Raw genomic sequence first — 18,537 nt, 5'->3', positions numbered from 1 at the left:
ACCTCCCTACGAGGGTGAGGCAAGGCCTTCAACGTCAGGAATTCCGTTCTCAAGACCCCCGTCTGAGGAGGAACCAAGATCCCTAGGTACAGGAAGTCTGTTCCCAAAACCTAATTACGGTGAAGGACCAAGTGAGACACATCCCACTGCCCCGAGTTATGCCCCAACTTTGACCCCGCAGGTATTACATGATAATTCTTTAGACAGGATACTGGAGGACAGGGAACGAGAGGCTCTAGCTAAACAGAGAGCCGAGATAATTCAGAAAATCTCCCAGTTAAATACAAGTCCTGAAGCCTTGACAATCCCGGTAACTATTGGACCAGTGGTTCCGCTGTATGGGGATAGACAGGGAAGTCCGAAGACTCCAGTTGTAGCACAGCCAAGACCGGAGCCCTTAATTGTGGATGACCAGACCAGTGAATGTGAGTCAGAGGTCTCGCTAATGGATCTGCCCATTAGGGGTGCAGGAAAAAGGTTACAGAAAAGACATAATCCTTTCAACACGAGGGAGATTCAAATGGAATCTACTTCGGGTACCAAGAGTGTCACATTGGTGACTCCTGAAGAGATTGAAAGATGGAGTCGAGAGTTAGAAAAACAAACTCCTCAGTCGAAACCTTTAGATATTTTCAAGCTTAGAATAGAAATGGAAGAGCTAATGGCAGGAAATTTAGGTTTAGACAGATTAAATACCTATTCTGAAGAAGAGTTGCTGTTTATCGGCAAGAGTTTTACCCGAAACACCAGAGTGCTCCATGAAAAATTAACAGACACTGCAGCTAGTATGGGAATCGATATTTCAAAATCAAAGCCACTGCAAAAACCCTATAGAGCTGATTTTTCCGACAAAGATCTGGAAAATATGAATGTGTCAGGGAAAAAGGCGCAGGTTAAAGAATTATTGACAGTGTTGCAAAAATGGGGAGACGTAGAAAAGTGGAAAGCCAGGTGGGCAAAGAAGAAAGATGAGGCCAGATCTAAACAGACGTCTTCTGAGTTCGTTCTAAAGGAAGCTGACAAACCTGAGCAGTTATACCCTATGCGTGAAGTGCCAGGTGGAAAATATGTGCACGTTCCATGGTCCAGACAGGATATTGTGTCCTTTACAAATGACTTTCCAAAATTACGAGAAAAGCCTGTGGATTGGTACAGGCAGGTGGAAAGGTTTGTAAAGGTGCAAAGGTGCTTGTGGAAAGACCTGGATGGGTTTTTCGACATTGTGGTTCCTGTGGATTTATGGACCGAATGCAAGGTTGCCATTAATTGGCCCAACAAAGAGTATGATAGGGACCCGGTAACAGGTGCTCCCTCTGATGAGGTGATGAGAAAATATGATCAGGTCATGTTACATCTGAAAAAGAAGGTGCCTGCAAAGGAAACTGATTGGACCAAAATAGATAGAACCACGCAGGAAAGGGATGAGTCTGTGCACTCCTTTTATGAGAGACTGTTACAGGTGTTCAAAACTTACAGTGGAATAGATAACATCGAGATGAAGGATATGACCCACTTCATTTACAGATTTGTAAACGGTTTAAGACCCGAAATTTGCCAGTGGATCAAAGATAATAAGATTTGTTGGCAATCTAAGAAAATGGATGAGGTCTTACGGTATGCAAAATACTGTGAGGATGAGATGGCAGATAAGAAAAAGGCACTCAAGGAAAAGGTCATGTGGGCACAAGTGAAGCTAGCAGAACAACAGGAAAAGCAGTTAAATAAGATGAATAAGAATACCCAAATACAAGGCTCTGGGGGTGGAGGGAAGCCCAAGGTAAAAATGATCAGAGAAGAAGCTAAAAAGAAATTTCCCTGCCACCAGTGCGGAGAAATCGGGCACTGGAGAGGCGAGTGTACATATTTACAGCATGATAATACCCAAACACCTGATTTAACTCCACAGACGCAGAATGAAAAACCAAGAAAGACTCAGCATCAGGTAAAGGCAAGTCAATTGCCCCGAGCGCCAAAACCAAATTATAAAGGAAAATCACCACAGGGTGATGACATAGAGATCTGGGGAGGCAATGAGAATAGAAATGCAGCAACTTCGCAGTTTTTGTTGAATGATACCTTTTTCTGTGACGACCAATACTGACGGGGCCTGAGAGGGGAGGACAAGGAGTGTGTTCTTGGCGCCTCCTTGCCGGTAGACCAGTCAGGGCCATACATTGAAGGAAAGGTTGATGGAAATTATGTCACCTTTCTATTGGACACTGGTGCTACCCGTTCTACTGTGAGAACAGCAGACGTTCCAAACCTACCCCTCTCGGGAGAAGCAATCCAAGTGGTGGGTGTGTCTAATCAATTGATTAGTACCCCAGTTACCGAGCCCATGGAGATCACAATAGGGAATTTCAAAGAAATGCATAGATTTGTAGTTTGTGATACCAGTCCAGTAAACTTACTGGGACGTGATTTGTTGTGCAAAATGAACTGCACCATCTTTTGCACACCAAAAGGCGTCGAAATTCAAACCCCAGACGAGGATGGCATATACAAATTAATGTTAATTAGACCAGACTCAGAAATTAAACAAATGACTATACAGGACTTACCCGAAGAACTCCAAAGGACAGTGAAACCAGAAGTATGGGACTTTACAGGAAAGGATGTAGGATTAATGGCAAATGTAGACCCAATACAAATAGCCATGAAAGAAAATGCAGTTTATCCTAATACCAAGCCATACAAAATGAGTGCAGAAGTGAGAGCAGGAGTTGCCATTGAAATAAAAAGACTGCTAGAAGCTAACATCATACAAGAAGTGATGAGTAGTCCGTGTAACTCACCCATATTTGGAATTAAGAAACCTAGTGGCAAGTACAGGGTAGTGCAGGACCTGAGAAAGGTAAACAAAATAGTGGTTCCTTGTTGTCCTATTGTTCCAAACCCAGCAGTGATCCTATATCAGATTCCCTGGGATGCTGAGTGGTTTACCGTGATAGACCTATGTCATGCATTCTTTTCGATCCCATTGCATCCAGATAGCAAATTTCTTTTCTCATTTGCTTTCGACAGTCACGTGTACGTTTGGAATCGGGTCCCTCAAGGGTACACCGAAAGTTCCTCTATCTTTAATCAGATTTTGAAAAATTGCCTTGAATCTTTAGTGTTACCTGGAAATTCTGTCTTGGTGCAATATATAGACGACCTTTTAGTGGCGTCTAAAAGTCATAGAGATTGTGTTGTTGACACCATTGCTTTACTGAATCACCTAGGTGAAAAAGGACATAAAGTGTCCCCTGACAAATTACAGTTCTGTACAAAATCAGTGAAATATCTGGGGCACCAGATAGAAAAAGGCATCAGAAAGTTACTTCTGAGAGAGTCAGAATAATTCGGAACATGCAGTTACCCCGTACTCAGAAAGAAATCAGAATGTTCCTTGGAGTGGTAGGTTACTGCAGGCAATGGATTGTGGGATTTGCAGTCCTGGCAAAACCTTTGATAAAAATGACAAAGAAAGGAGCAAAGGATCCAGTGGAATGGGATGATGAGGGCATAACAGCATTCACTAAATTACGAGAATGTCTGTGTACAGCACCTGCTTTAGGGATGCCTGACTATTCTAAAGAATTTGCACTATTCTGTGACACACGAGAAAATTGTGCACTGTCAGTCTTAACACAGGAGCATGATCTGACTAGACGTCCAGTGGCATATTTTTCTGCCACTTTGGATCCAGTGGCTGCTGGATTACCCGGATGTCTGAAAGCAGTAGCAGCAACTTACACGAGTCTAGAACAGAGTGAATATATTCTCATGGGACATCCTGTGACTGTGTATGTTCCACATGCAGTTGTAATTTTACTGACCCGAACTAAGACCCAGTATCTCACCCCTAGTCGGCTGACTAAATACGAGAGGATTCTCGTGGGTGCTGCAAATGTGGTCATTACTCGGTGTAATATCCTGAACCCAGCTACCCTGCTCCCTGACTCAATGATTATGGAAGCCGAGGGAGAGGAGGAACATGACTGCATAGATCTGACAGAATTCAGTACTAAACCACGCCCAGACATTAAAGAAGTACCTTTGCCTATAAAAGATGAGGAGCTGTTCGTGGATGGCTCATGTATGAGACACGAACTTGTAGGCCTAAGTGCTGCTTATGCTGTAGTCTCTATGGACGCCATTAAAGAAGCTTCCTGTTTATATGGAGTAAAGTCTGCACAAGTAGCCGAATTGATTGCATTGATAAGAGCCTGTAAAATTGGGAAAAACAAAAGAATAACAGTATATACTGACAGTCAGTACTGTTATGGAGTTGTGCATGACTTCGGCCAATTGTGGCTACAGAGGGAGTTTCTGACTTCTTCAGGTACTCCCATCAGAAATGGGAAAGTTGTACAAGATTTACTGGAAGCAATACAATTACCAAAAGAATTGGCTGTGGTCAAATGTGCGGCTCATAAATCTGGCATTGACCCTATAACATTGGGAAACCGATTTGCTGATGAAGTGGCTCAACATTGTGCCAGAAATCGCATGTCTGTAAATATTAAACTGGGGGGGCCTGGAAACAGCTGCCAACTTATGGTGTTTGAAGAGGTGCCTACCTGGGAAGAGTTGAGAGATTGGCAGCATGCGGTGCCAGCAAAGGAGAAAGAAAAATGGAAGAAACTTGGTTGTCGACCGAGAAGTGAGGATTGTGTCATTGTGGGCCCAAATGGTATGCCTGTGTTGCCTAGACATCTGCTTGCTTCTATGGCCAGACTGATACATGGAGATTCACACACTGGTAGGGATGCCATGGTTCTGGTTTTCCAACAAACATGGTACAATCCGAAGTTCAGGAAGGTAGCAGAGTCACTCTGCCAGAGGTGCTTAACATGTCAGGAGTTTAACGCTGGGAAAAGGACAATAGTCGAATTGGGAAAAATTGGAAAATCAGGAGGTCCCTTTGTAAGAGTACAGATTGATTTCATCACAATGCCTCGCTGTGAGGGAATGAGATATATCCTTGTCATTGTCTGCCTGTTTTCAAAATGGGTGGAGGCCTACCCTGCTAAAAAGAGTGACGCTATAACTGTAGCTAAATTGTTACTACGAGAATTAATACCCAGGTTCGGGGTTCCAGTCACAATTGAATCAGATAGAGGAAAACATTTTCAGAATGAGGTAAGGCATTTAAGATCACCCAAAAATTTCACAGTGCATATCGTCCAGAGGCTTCTGGAGTGGTGGAGCAAGTAAATGGCACTATAAAGTCAAGGTTAGGGAAAATGTGTGACTCTACAGGCATGAACTGGATAAATGCTTTACCTCTTGTTCTGATGGGACTCAGAAGTATTCCAGACCGGAAAACAGGCCTTAGCCCTCATGAGATCCTGATGGGAAGAGTGATGAGACAAGCATGGGTACCAGGACATAAACTGCTAAACATTTCTGATGATTTGGTACTTGAGTACTGCAAGCAACTGGGTGACCAAGTGCGTTCTATCTCTCGCCAGATTGGGGAAGACGCCGTCGCCAATCCAACAACTCCAGTCCACAAATTGGTTCCTGGTGACTGGGTTAGAATCAAGAAACATACTCGTTCGAGTTGCCTTGCACCGAGGTGGGGAAAACAACGCCAAATAATACTGGTGACCACGACAGCGGTGAAGTGTGCCGGCGTTCCAAAGTGGATTCATGCCAGCCATACACAGAAGGTGATTCCAGACGAGAAAACTGACGCTGAAGGTTGTCCAGCTGAGGGGTTTGCAGAAGTTGATCCTGAAGTAGCTGATGACGAACAACCGAGCACCAGTCAAGATGATTGGATACCCATAATCGACCTGACTAATGACCCAATCCGAACAAGAAGTCAAACCTATGCAGATAGAGAGTGGGATAGAGAGGAAGAGATAGGCACAGGCGAAGATCCTCAGATTATTGAGATTCACGTCAAGTCTGAGGAGGAAGAAGGACAGACAGGGACAGAGCAAGTGATCGACACACCTCCACAAACTCCTGAAATCGAAAAGGGACAGACAAGAATTAGTGAAAAGGTTCAAGCAGAAGAAAATCAAGGGATCGAAGTGCTTGAACAGGATCAGATAGAACTAGAAAAACGTGTTCAGGAAACAGAAACAGAGACGCTCGAAGATCAAAATCAGAATACACCTTAACAAGGCCAGTTTAGTAACCAGGCAGAAGAAATAGAAATAAGACCTGGAACTAGTCAGACAGGAAGGGAAGAATCAGAAGTGCCACAAACAAACGAAAATAAAAGAGCATTAGAAGACAGCCAAATCACAGTGCCAACTAAAAGACTCAAGAAAAAGAAACATATCGAACCAAGATATATTAAGAGACTGAGACTGAGAATAAAAACAGTAGAGGAGAAACTTGCAGAAAGAAGGAAAAGTCCTCGTATTGCAGAGCAAGTTGGAGAAAGTTCACAAAGGAGGAGTGACCGAATAAAAAGACTGAACGAAAAATACCAAGATCCTGAATGGACATATTTAGTGTTGGAGGAATTTGAAGATCTTGATATTACTGACGAAAGTGACGAAGAACAGACAGCTGATTATTCTGCTGAGGAAGACGAACCAACCTGAAGTTGTGCAGGGTAAGCTACCTGTGCAAAGTTACAAAGAGGGGTTGAGAAATCTTCTGAACGAAAATGTCTGATTCAAATGTGAATGGAAGGCCTAGACGCAGTTGTTGCAAAACATGCTGCAGAGTATGTATATGTAGCATAGCTATAGTGTTAATAATTTGGATAGGACTAACAGTTTTCATTCCTTATATGGTGAGCAAAAATACTAATATTGACCCTACTCAGACTGTGACCACTGACACTGAAGAACTGACAACACGAAGTGTAGAAAAACGTGAAAAATCACTCAGACAAACAAAACGAGACTTAGAAGCATCAGATGAGGAAGGACTACACTATCATGGAGTTAAAAACCAGACACAGTTAAATGTTTTCGCTAATCTTTTAGTGCACTATGTAGAAACTATGGAAATAGAAGACTGCTATGTCTGCATGAAGCTACCTACTTCTGTAGCTGAAGGCGTGACTTATCATCACCTACCTTTGACCTATGGAATTTCCTGTAGCATTTTAGCTAGTTTATTTTACAAAAGAGGACCGTTACAGTACTATTATTCTAACTCAGACGTGATATTTTCTGAACTTCCCATATGTGGAAATCTGAATCCTGTACATACTAAAAGTGACGTTACACGTTATATGGGAGAATACTTCCTGACAATAGGTACTATAGACTTAAATGAAGCACACAGAGATAACTTGACCTGTTCATTACATGAACAAGAAAACCATTTTTAAACATGGCAGAGAAAGGAAGGGAGAGTTTCCAAAGAAAGGCAAATGATAAAAGACAGAAAACTCCTAAATGGGCTGAAAACATGGAAAGCACCTCTAATGGTGGGAGTGGTCCTGCTTTGTTGCTGGATTTCGAAAGAAAAGGGAAACTCTGTCTTCACCGCGAGAAGACTAGTTATTATAATAACATTTTCATTGGTTCCAGTCAATGTGAGCATAATTACAAGGTAATTGGAGGTTGGGGTTTCAAAAATGGGTCAGAACCTGTGTTTCCCGGAATTTATTATATATGTGGAAACAAGGCTTATTTCAAATTGCCGGATCACTGGTATGGAAGTTGCTAATTTGGCATTGTCTTCCCGAAAATATACCATCTGAAGGAAATTGCTGGAAGCAATGAAAACACTAATGGCTTAATGCGTAGTAAAAGAGAAAGCGTAGGTGAAATAATGGGTAGTATTTTTAGTGCACTGATACCTGGAGTGGGAGTGGTTCTGAACACACACAGACTTTGCAAATTATCCACAATAGTGGATGTGTTGTCTACTGACACAGCTCATGGATTCCTGCTGGTCAATACCGAAATGGTTGCGATCAGATCAATGGTTTTGCAGAACAGACTTGCGCTGGACACCTTATTAGCAAAAGAGGGCAGAGTCTGCCGGATGTTGAAAGCGCAACATTGTTGCACTTACAATCCGGACAAAAGTGTACAAATCAAAAAGTACGTAAAGAATATTACTAATTTGGAAAAGGAACTCAAACCACTGGAGGTTGATAGTGCCTGGAAGAGACTTACTGATGGTCTCTCCGCTGTAGGTCATTGGTTTGCTAATTTAGGTAAGGGTTTATTTTTTAAGGTACTGATGCCAATTGGAGTGATAGGTTTCATCATCTTTCTCATATTTGTCTGTTGCAAATACCGCAAACACACAAAGAAATACGCTGTGAATAAGAGAGGTGTGAAACGGAGTGTGGATGAACTTGAATTAGAAGACTTGAATAATCAGATTTACAAAAGGGTGAAAAATTCTCACCCTAACAAAGATGTGAAAGAGAAATTGAATAGGATGTTGGAAGAAATCGAAATGCACAAAGTGTGAGAGAAGTTGGCATCTGGTTCCATTAGTTTGTGATGATAGTAAATATCATCAAAGAGGGGATTGATGAAGCAAGTTTTCGCATATTACGCGACTTGCTTAAATCATGAACCTCGAATAACTTATAATCCTGTAATACAACCCGTATGTTTTACTAATTTCCTTTATTTTGGATATGTATGTATGTTAGTGATGCTTGCCTATGTGTTTACTAATACGAGTAACTCGTGTCCTTAATATGGCCGCCGCTTGAGGGTTTGCTTCTGCGCATGCGTTAGTCACACTCACGTGACGTGACGTAGTTGCAGTTCTGGTGGGAAAATGTGCGCATGCGTGCTTACAACTAAAAATGGCTGTCAGTGTTATAACGTGGTGAAGCGTGTGCAGATGCTCTCGTGTTATCGTCTGTTGCATTAACTATAATGCAATAGTATATTTTTCTGATTTGAGAAGTATAAGGTAGCTTTTCATGGTATATGGTGAATTCATTTATTTCTATGTTTTAATTTGTTTTCGCTTACTTTTCATGTACCGCGGTATTGAGGGTCTGATGCAAGGCTCAAGACTCCATATTAAGAGGATAGTCTGCGCATGTCCAAACTCTAGCTGTGGCATTGACAAGATGCCAACTGAAGGTCCCTGCCAAGATGTGCCTGGGAAGATGCACCTTCACCCAGCCGGAGAAACAGAATTTGTACTGCATTCGCAACAATTGTATACTCTGCTATTGTATTCTGTAGAATAGGTCATGGGAACCCCAAATTCACTAGGCGGTTCCATAAAATGCAAATACGAGCCTGTAGAAGTTTGTTCTAATTGGTGTGTCGACCTATCCTACCTGGGGACCAATCGAAATTGGGGATTCTGACACTTGCAACATTTGGGGGGGTGGTACACTGACCCGAAAACAGTATAACTAGCCTAGGTTTAGCTAGAGAATTTGTCCGACTTGTCTGAATAGCTGACCTGTCACTGACCCAACGCACTCAATAGGTGACTGAATACAGAGTGCTGCGGAGCACTCTGTCCGAATTTGACCATAGACTCTAAGGTTTTACTAAAACCTTAAGTGCTGGCGGAGCACTTTGCTGGGGAGTTCGCTAACCCAATCGGGGTTCTGACTGATAGCTGCAGAGAGGGTGGAGCGCAGGCGTTGCTTCCAAACTGCGGGTGCTGGTCGTGCCTTGGTGGTCCTGTCCTGATCCTAATCTGGTTTTCCTGTCCTGTCCTGGGGTGTCCGATCTGCACCTGCTGTCCCATAGATGACTGTCCTTCCTTGGGGTATTTCCTGTCCTTGACTGATCCGTGGCCAGGGTTGGTCTGCACACCTTTCTAGGTAAATATAGTGCGAAAACTCTACACTGCATCTTCTATTTTCCTGTCTTTGCTTTAATAAAGACATTTCTTTGCATACGTTAATTTTCCATGCTTTTCGCAACCTACTATGAAAGTCACACAGTACATTTTTCCTTAGTATGTTCCTATGTTTCCCTACCTTTTAGAACACATTCTCGCCATACTGTTTATGAAACATAACTGTGGTATATACATTTCTCCTGAAATCTGATTTTATGTAAAGATGCTAGAACTATAGCGTGTTCCATTTTTCCCACTCCTATAGATGTATAGGATTTCCAATCTTTACCTTGCAGTATTTTTCCCAAAACAGTAAAGTCTAGTTCGTGATCCATTTTTCTAAAATCTATTTAGTAGATCGCATTGTTATAACTTTCTTATAGACTCATAAATGGTTGCCTTAGTTTTTCTTTTATATGGTTACGTGCTCTTCATTGTTCTGATTATAGATTGCCTTTTTGTTTGTAAAATGTATACACTCAGAAACTGATTTTCTAAGATAAACTTTTAAAACTTCCCAGTAGTCTGTGGTCATTTGATGAAGTAAGAGAAATAAAGTCGATATTCGTATTTTGCCTGCTTTCTTTTACAGCTAGCTCCCTGATCCATTGTGGATCATAGGTACCCGTAACAGTGGATTGGTAAGTCGGGTACAATAGAAATAAATAGGAAGGAACCAGGGTTGCTGGTAGAAAAATTGTTAGGTCACCCGATTAATGTATATGATAAATTGGAAAAATATGGGCCTGGTATGTGTATGGTGAAAATTGTTGGCCGGGTGACCTGCGATCTCTATCAGTAATTTTCTGGTAGCAGAGGATGGTTAGGGACTAGTTAAAGTTAGGTAGGACTAGTTAAGCTAGATAGGTTGGATGCTGCTAAAATTTTTATGATAACATTTTATTGCTGCTACAAGGGTAAACATTTTTGGGTGAACTGATCACTCACGTGAAATGCTTTGCTTTGAAAATTATGAAATGTTTTAAAATAGTTTTTCTTATTATTGTACTGATATATGTATTAACCCACTCGTTAGTAAAGTGTTTATATGTTTGTTTGGAATCCCCGGGGAATTGAATAGCGAGTGGTGAAGAGAATCCACTTTGCGTTGAGGTCACTGGCCTAAGGAAGGTTAGTGCAGGTTAGGCAGAACTGGAAGCACTAACTAGGGTTTTTTCTGAATGTATGTTTGAATAAATGATAGCGACGAGATCACTGGCAAAACTTCTATTGTGAGAAAAACCTAGTAAGGATCACACCGGAAGGAGTAGCAGGTTCATCGGAGCTTGGGTGATAGCAAAGGGGTTCGCTGGTGAAACTTTAGACTTAGTATATATCCCGGGAAGAAGTGGATAAGTCAAAAGAAGTAGCAGGTTCCCTAATGCTTGCGTGAAGGGTAGGCAGAAGAGATCTATCCGTAGTGTATGAAAAGTAAATGGAAGTAGTTTACTTGCAGTGAAACAAAGCTTTGCTGTCTAGACACTTGGGTACAGTGGCGAATGTGTATTAGTTTGTAAAATAACAAAGCACTTGCACTTTTAGAGAGAAATTAAGTTTCCGTTACCTTGTGAGGGAGGGAGTCAGTTGCGGAGCTGCTCTGACGTCACTCTGTGCCGCACTGGGATTGGTAGACGCAGCGGGTGTGTAGCGGAGCTAGAATTGTAAAGGAGGGGTGAGTGCCGAAGCGTGAGAACCTGTCTCGCGAAAGGCCGCGCACCCATTGGTCGAGATTATTTGAAACCGTGCACTTCATTGGTTGCACGAAAATAAAAAACGCACTTGGATTGGAAGTAATTTGTAAACAGTCACTAGCAGAAATCGTATGTGGCACTCGTATAGACCACATACTAGACCTGATCCACGACATTTAGGGTTTGAGAACGATCAGTGGAAAGGGCATAAAACCGACATTATGTACGGAAATAAGAGGACATTATCCCTTGTAAATAAGTTGAAGAATTATTTCAAAAAGGACAAGCCGATTAAAACCAGAGAAGGTGTTGTCATTCCGCCACCTAATACTCCCGCATCTTTCATGATGTTTGATAAAGGGTACCACTCGTGTGTATGGTTGGAAAACTGGGCGGAATACACAAAGGATGATGGAATATTGGCTTTCCCATTGGAGGGTACATTCAATGGCAGGATTCTATTTAATTTGAGAACACGAATGAATGACTTAGATCCCAGACCTAGATTAACGCAGTACGAAGCTTTAGAGGAATGGGAGATCGAAGCTTTTGAGAGAGACAAGCCCCGAATGGATAAAGGGTTAACAAAATGTTATCCGAAGTTAAAACAAGAGACCCGTGATAAAAAGATGAAACAATGGAGACAGAATATGATTGTAGAAGGGCTGTTTCCCATGATGCCAATGGGTGGTCCTCCTGCAGGAGAGAAGAGAACAGAAAAATGCAAACATTGGGTGCCCATGGGGGAGTCGGATGATGAATTATTAGATGACATGTTTATGAGAAGTCCGCCTCCTTATAATGAAGGACACCGACCCTCTAGTGAAGGGGATAATTCTCAGAGACCTCCTCCCCGGGAAGAGGCCAGATCAGTAAGTGTAGGAGAGGGTTGTCAAATACCTCCGTATAATGAGGGTTTAGGACCCCTAGGTGCTAGAGATAACTGTCAAAGAGCACCATTTTGTGGGGAGTCAAGATATTCGAGAGAAAGAGACTTCGGCTCTAGACCTCCCTACGAGGGTGAGGCAAGGCCTTCAACGTCAGGAATTCCGTTCTCAAGACCCCCGTCTGAGGAGGAACCAAGATCCCTAGGTACAGGAAGTCTGTTCCCAAAACCTAATTACGGTGAAGGACCAAGTGAGACACATCCCACTGCCCCGAGTTATGCCCCAACTTTGACCCCGCAGGTATTACATGATAATTCTTTAGACAGGATACTGGAGGACAGGGAACGAGAGGCTCTAGCTAAACAGAGAGCCGAGATAATTCAGAAAATCTCCCAGTTAAATACAAGTCCTGAAGCCTTGACAATCCCGGTAACTATTGGACCAGTGGTTCCGCTGTATGGGGATAGACAGGGAAGTCCGAAGACTCCAGTTGTAGCACAGCCAAGACCGGAGCCCTTAATTGTGGATGACCAGACCAGTGAATGTGAGTCAGAGGTCTCGCTAATGGATCTGCCCATTAGGGGTGCAGGAAAAAGGTTACAGAAAAGACATAATCCTTTCAACACGAGGGAGATTCAAATGGAATCTACTTCGGGTACCAAGAGTGTCACATTGGTGACTCCTGAAGAGATTGAAAGATGGAGTCGAGAGTTAGAAAAACAAACTCCTCAGTCGAAACCTTTAGATATTTTCAAGCTTAGAATAGAAATGGAAGAGCTAATGGCAGGAAATTTAGGTTTAGACAGATTAAATACCTATTCTGAAGAAGAGTTGCTGTTTATCGGCAAGAGTTTTACCCGAAACACCAGAGTGCTCCATGAAAAATTAACAGACACTGCAGCTAGTATGGGAATCGATATTTCAAAATCAAAGCCACTGCAAAAACCCTATAGAGCTGATTTTTCCGACAAAGATCTGGAAAATATGAATGTGTCAGGGAAAAAGGCGCAGGTTAAAGAATTATTGACAGTGTTGCAAAAATGGGGAGACGTAGAAAAGTGGAAAGCCAGGTGGGCAAAGAAGAAAGATGAGGCCAGATCTAAACAGACGTCTTCTGAGTTCGTTCTAAAGGAAGCTGACAAACCTGAGCAGTTATACCCTATGCGTGAAGTGCCAGGTGGAAAATATGTGCACGTTCCATGGTCCAGACAGGATATTGTGTCCTTTACAAATGACTTTCCAAAATTACGAGAAAAGCCTGTGGATTGGTACAGGCAGGTGGAAAGGTTTGTAAAGGTGCAAAGGTGCTTGTGGAAAGACCTGGATGGGTTTTTCGACATTGTGGTTCCTGTGGATTTATGGACCGAATGCAAGGTTGCCATTAATTGGCCCAACAAAGAGTATGATAGGGACCCGGTAACAGGTGCTCCCTCTGATGAGGTGATGAGAAAATATGATCAGGTCATGTTACATCTGAAAAAGAAGGTGCCTGCAAAGGAAACTGATTGGACCAAAATAGATAGAACCACGCAGGAAAGGGATGAGTCTGTGCACTCCTTTTATGAGAGACTGTTACAGGTGTTCAAAACTTACAGTGGAATAGATAACATCGAGATGAAGGATATGACCCACTTCATTTACAGATTTGTAAACGGTTTAAGACCCGAAATTTGCCAGTGGATCAAAGATAATAAGATTTGTTGGCAATCTAAGAAAATGGATGAGGTCTTACGGTATGCAAAATACTGTGAGGATGAGATGGCAGATAAGAAAAAGGCACTCAAGGAAAAGGTCATGTGGGCACAAGTGAAGCTAGCAGAACAACAGGAAAAGCAGTTAAATAAGATGAATAAGAATACCCAAATACAAGGCTCTGGGGGTGGAGGGAAGCCCAAGGTAAAAATGATCAGAGAAGAAGCTAAAAAGAAATTTCCCTGCCACCAGTGCGGAGAAATCGGGCACTGGAGAGACGAGTGTACATATTTACAGCATGATAATACCCAAACACCTGATTTAACTCCACAGACGCAGAATGAAAAACCAAGAAAGACTCAGCATCAGGTAAAGGCAAGTCAATTGCCCCGAGCGCCAAAACCAAATTATAAAGGAAAATCACCACAGGGTGATGACATAGAGATCTGGGGAGGCAATGAGAATAGAAATGCAGCAACTTCGCAGTTTTTGTTGAATGATACCTTTTTCTGTGACGACCAATACTGACGGGGCCTGAGAGGGGAGGACAAGGAGTGTGTTCTTGGCGCCTCCTTGCCGGTAGACCAGTCAGGGCCATACATTGAAGGAAAGGTTGATGGAAATTATGTCACCTTTCTATTGGACACTGGTGCTACCCGTTCTACTGTGAGAACAGCAGACGTTCCAAACCTACCCCTCTCGGGAGAAGCAATCCAAGTGGTGGGTGTGTCTAATCAATTGATTAGTACCCCAGTTACCGAGCCCATGGAGATCACAATAGGGAATTTCAAAGAAATGCATAGATTTGTAGTTTGTGATACCAGTCCAGTAAACTTACTGGGACGTGATTTGTTGTGCAAAATGAACTGCACCATCTTTTGCACACCAAAAGGCGTCGAAATTCAAACCCCAGACGAGGATGGCATATACAAATTAATGTTAATTAGACCAGACTCAGAAATTAAACAAATGACTATACAGGACTTACCCGAAGAACTCCAAAGGACAGTGAAACCAGAAGTATGGGACTTTACAGGAAAGGATGTAGGATTAATGGCAAATGTAGACCCAATACAAATAGCCATGAAAGAAAATGCAGTTTATCCTAATACCAAGCCATACAAAATGAGTGCAGAAGTGAGAGCAGGAGTTGCCATTGAAATAAAAAGACTGCTAGAAGCTAACATCATACAAGAAGTGATGAGTAGTCCGTGTAACTCACCCATATTTGGAATTAAGAAACCTAGTGGCAAGTACAGGGTAGTGCAGGACCTGAGAAAGGTAAACAAAATAGTGGTTCCTTGTTGTCCTATTGTTCCAAACCCAGCAGTGATCCTATATCAGATTCCCTGGGATGCTGAGTGGTTTACCGTGATAGACCTATGTCATGCATTCTTTTCGATCCCATTGCATCCAGATAGCAAATTTCTTTTCTCATTTGCTTTCGACAGTCACGTGTACGTTTGGAATCGGGTCCCTCAAGGGTACACCGAAAGTTCCTCTATCTTTAATCAGATTTTGAAAAATTGCCTTGAATCTTTAGTGTTACCTGGAAATTCTGTCTTGGTGCAATATATAGACGACCTTTTAGTGGCGTCTAAAAGTCATAGAGATTGTGTTGTTGACACCATTGCTTTACTGAATCACCTAGGTGAAAAAGGACATAAAGTGTCCCCTGACAAATTACAGTTCTGTACAAAATCAGTGAAATATCTGGGGCACCAGATAGAAAAAGGCATCAGAAAGTTACTTCTGAGAGAGTCAGAATAATTCGGAACATGCAGTTACCCCGTACTCAGAAAGAAATCAGAATGTTCCTTGGAGTGGTAGGTTACTGCAGGCAATGGATTGTGGGATTTGCAGTCCTGGCAAAACCTTTGATAAAAATGACAAAGAAAGGAGCAAAGGATCCAGTGGAATGGGATGATGAGGGCATAACAGCATTCACTAAATTACGAGAATGTCTGTGTACAGCACCTGCTTTAGGGATGCCTGACTATTCTAAAGAATTTGCACTATTCTGTGACACACGAGAAAATTGTGCACTGTCAGTCTTAACACAGGAGCATGATCTGACTAGACGTCCAGTGGCATATTTTTCTGCCACTTTGGATCCAGTGGCTGCTGGATTACCCGGATGTCTGAAAGCAGTAGCAGCAACTTACACGAGTCTAGAACAGAGTGAATATATTCTCATGGGACATCCTGTGACTGTGTATGTTCCACATGCAGTTGTAATTTTACTGACCCGAACTAAGACCCAGTATCTCACCCCTAGTCGGCTGACTAAATACGAGAGGATTCTCGTGGGTGCTGCAAATGTGGTCATTACTCGGTGTAATATCCTGAACCCAGCTACCCTGCTCCCTGACTCAATGATTATGGAAGCCGAGGGAGAGGAGGAACATGACTGCATAGATCTGACAGAATTCAGTACTAAACCACGCCCAGACATTAAAGAAGTACCTTTGCCTATAAAAGATGAGGAGCTGTTCGTGGATGGCTCATGTATGAGACACGAACTTGTAGGCCTAAGTGCTGCTTATGCTGTAGTCTCTATGGACGCCATTAAAGAAGCTTCCTGTTTATATGGAGTAAAGTCTGCACAAGTAGCCGAATTGATTGCATTGATAAGAGCCTGTAAAATTGGGAAAAACAAAAGAATAACAGTATATACTGACAGTCAGTACTGTTATGGAGTTGTGCATGACTTCGGCCAATTGTGGCTACAGAGGGAGTTTCTGACTTCTTCAGGTACTCCCATCAGAAATGGGAAAGTTGTACAAGATTTACTGGAAGCAATACAATTACCAAAAGAATTGGCTGTGGTCAAATGTGCGGCTCATAAATCTGGCATTGACCCTATAACATTGGGAAACCGATTTGCTGATGAAGTGGCTCAACATTGTGCCAGAAATCGCATGTCTGTAAATATTAAACTGGGGGGGCCTGGAAACAGCTGCCAACTTATGGTGTTTGAAGAGGTGCCTACCTGGGAAGAGTTGAGAGATTGGCAGCATGCGGTGCCAGCAAAGGAGAAAGAAAAATGGAAGAAACTTGGTTGTCGACCGAGAAGTGAGGATTGTGTCATTGTGGGCCCAAATGGTATGCCTGTGTTGCCTAGACATCTGCTTGCTTCTATGGCCAGACTGATACATGGAGATTCACACACTGGTAGGGATGCCATGGTTCTGGTTTTCCAACAAACATGGTACAATCCGAAGTTCAGGAAGGTAGCAGAGTCACTCTGCCAGAGGTGCTTAACATGTCAGGAGTTTAACGCTGGGAAAAGGACAATAGTCGAATTGGGAAAAATTGGAAAATCAGGAGGTCCCTTTGTAAGAGTACAGATTGATTTCATCACAATGCCTCGCTGTGAGGGAATGAGATATATCCTTGTCATTGTCTGCCTGTTTTCAAAATGGGTGGAGGCCTACCCTGCTAAAAAGAGTGACGCTATAACTGTAGCTAAATTGTTACTACGAGAATTAATACCCAGGTTCGGGGTTCCAGTCACAATTGAATCAGATAGAGGAAAACATTTTCAGAATGAGGTAAGGCATTTAAGATCACCCAAAAATTTCACAGTGCATATCGTCCAGAGGCTTCTGGAGTGGTGGAGCAAGTAAATGGCACTATAAAGTCAAGGTTAGGGAAAATGTGTGACTCTACAGGCATGAACTGGATAAATGCTTTACCTCTTGTTCTGATGGGACTCAGAAGTATTCCAGACCGGAAAACAGGCCTTAGCCCTCATGAGATCCTGATGGGAAGAGTGATGAGACAAGCATGGGTACCAGGACATAAACTGCTAAACATTTCTGATGATTTGGTACTTGAGTACTGCAAGCAACTGGGTGACCAAGTGCGTTCTATCTCTCGCCAGATTGGGGAAGACGCCGTCGCCAATCCAACAACTCCAGTCCACAAATTGGTTCCTGGTGACTGGGTTAGAATCAAGAAACATACTCGTTCGAGTTGCCTTGCACCGAGGTGGGGAAAACAACGCCAAATAATACTGGTGACCACGACAGCGGTGAAGTGTGCCGGCGTTCCAAAGTGGATTCATGCCAGCCATACACAGAAGGTGATTCCAGACGAGAAAACTGACGCTGAAGGTTGTCCAGCTGAGGGGTTTGCAGAAGTTGATCCTGAAGTAGCTGATGACGAACAACCGAGCACCAGTCAAGATGATTGGATACCCATAATCGACCTGACTAATGACCCAATCCGAACAAGAAGTCAAACCTATGCAGATAGAGAGTGGGATAGAGAGGAAGAGATAGGCACAGGCGAAGATCCTCAGATTATTGAGATTCACGTCAAGTCTGAGGAGGAAGAAGGACAGACAGGGACAGAGCAAGTGATCGACACACCTCCACAAACTCCTGAAATCGAAAAGGGACAGACAAGAATTAGTGAAAAGGTTCAAGCAGAAGAAAATCAAGGGATCGAAGTGCTTGAACAGGATCAGATAGAACTAGAAAAACGTGTTCAGGAAACAGAAACAGAGACGCTCGAAG

This window comes from Lissotriton helveticus, chromosome 5_1 (genome assembly GCF_964261635.1).
Source record: "Lissotriton helveticus chromosome 5_1, aLisHel1.1, whole genome shotgun sequence".
Taxonomy (NCBI): domain Eukaryota; kingdom Metazoa; phylum Chordata; class Amphibia; order Caudata; family Salamandridae; genus Lissotriton; species Lissotriton helveticus.
Note: the sequence above shows the minus strand (reverse complement) of the source record.